The sequence below is a fragment of the Cricetulus griseus genome, chromosome 2 (assembly GCF_003668045.3).
Source record: "Cricetulus griseus strain 17A/GY chromosome 2, alternate assembly CriGri-PICRH-1.0, whole genome shotgun sequence".
In the NCBI taxonomy this organism is placed as follows: Eukaryota; Metazoa; Chordata; class Mammalia; order Rodentia; family Cricetidae; genus Cricetulus; species Cricetulus griseus.
This window is the reverse complement of record NC_048595.1, coordinates 21,068,188-21,070,403: the sequence shown is the minus strand read 5'-3', so window position 1 is coordinate 21,070,403 and position 2,216 is coordinate 21,068,188.

Below are 2,216 nucleotides of genomic sequence, written 5' to 3'. Positions count from 1 at the left end.
ACTCCAGCCCAGCGGAGTAGAAACCAAAGGATGGATGGGGCTTGCTGGCTTCCGGACTGGGAGAGAAAACTTGAGCCCCGGGTTCAGGGAAACCCCTGCCTCCCAGGAACAGGCAGTGGTAGAAGAGAACACCTGGCACCCTCTCCTGGACTCTGTGTAAGTCCAAATACAAACAAACACACATGCACAGATACTCCCATAGGCAATCAGACAGACACAGTCTCAAGGGCTAGACTGAGGATTCAATGGCTGCTCTTCCACAGGGCCTGGATTCAATTCCCAGCACTCACATGACAGCTTACAGCTGTCTGTAACTGTGGTCCCATGAGATCTGATGCCTTCTTCAGTGGCATGTATGTACATGCAGACAAAACACCATATGTGTAAACAAATAAATCTTTTTTTAAAAAAAATGTCTTGAGCATGCTCAAACTTAACTGTCAAATGGGTAATTTGGGGGTGGGAGCAGGCCTCTCAGTGTAGAGCACTTGCTTAGCACACACAAGGCCCTAGGTTTCATCCCTAGTATCAGAGGAAATAAAATTAAGGATGGAGAGGTGGGTCAGTGGTTAAGAGCATTGGCTGCTCTTCCAGAGGACTCAGGTTCAATTCCCAGCATCTATATTATGGGATGGACAACCTCTTCTGGCCTCTGAAGGCTCCTGCATGCACAGAAAATGTACATATAAAATTCAATAATAAAAATAAATCTTTAAAAAATAAAGTAAAATAGGCAAGTTGCAGAAACAAACACCCTAGAGTATGGGGGCTTAGAGAAGCCCGTTTTTCGGAACAATTCTGGATTCCTCTTTGACTTTGTGATCTCTATGACAAGCTCCACTCTCAGTCTAAGTTTGTTAGTGGAATCTTTCATGCTGCAGTTGGATGCTGGTGGATGCCTTGTTTCCCTCCGACAATGCTACCCCGTGAGGTACTGTGAACACAGCTGCTCAGAGCTGCATAGCTCAGCAGAAGAGTGACTTACCATCCCCTGTTGGTGTCGCCTCCCATCATCCAGCCGCCTCCCACAGAAAAGATCCAGCAAAACAGCCTGCAATCACATTAGCTGAAGGGGATGAAGGGCCAGAGAGCCAGCAGTAAAGCCCCAAAATAGAACACTCATGTTACACTTCATAATCACCTGGCTCGTGCAATTATGTGATCCCAAAGTTGTCAGCTTTTTTCTTGCATTGTAAACAGACAGCAAACACTCTCCAAAGCTATTTACTGATAATTCCTGACTCCATTACTGGACGTTTAAATGCTGTCTTTAGCTCCTTTGTATCCAATTCTCCCTGCAGTTCCTTTGCCCACTATGGGTCTGTCCTGTTGTTTTTGAACTAGAAGAAATCTTCCCTTTCTAGGAACTTCTCTAGCATTTTTTTTCTGACATAATTTCCAAACAGTAAACTACATACATATTGGACAAACTTTATTTTCTGCCAAATGGCAGGGATTGAACCTGTAGCCTGAAGCATGTGGTAAATACATTTCTCACACTTTGCAAATGCCCCGGCATCCGCTCTCAGATCAAGACCCCAGAAAATTCCCTCTGCCTCACCCCCCACTCAGTGTCTGGCTGGAACCACCCTTCTCCCCTCAGTCTCCATGCATGGTTTTTGTCAGTTCTAGAACGTCATAAGAAATGAAGTGTGCAGTGTCCCAGTGGTCAAGGACTGGTACAGGATTGCTGATGTGGTGGCCAGCTTAGATCACTGGGGCCCACTAACCCAAGTTCAGTGAGATACCACGCCTTGGTGAAATAAGATGGAAATCAATGGAGCAGGACACCCACTGTGCACATCACGAAAGCACACACACACACAGGTGCACTAAGGCACACATAGAATAAATTCTACACAGCAGGATTTTTTCTCCACTTTTTTTGGGGGGGAGGGGTTCAAGGCAGGGTTTCTCTGTGAAACAGTCCTGGCTGTCCTGGAACTCACTCTGTAGACCAGACTGGCCTCAAACTCACAGAGATCTGCCTGCCTCTGCCTCCTACATTCTGGGATTAAAGGTGTGCTCCACCACTGCCTGGCTTTTTCTCCACTTTTATCTGCCACCGAATTCAGGCTAAAACAGGCACTCCTGCCAATTCCTCCAGTTTCTCATGAGTCTGCACCCTCTACCTAGTATATCCCCCAACCAGATAAAATCCCCAGTTTCCAGGCCCCCTTTAACCACTATGTTGTATGTCCCCAGCCCTTTTCTAA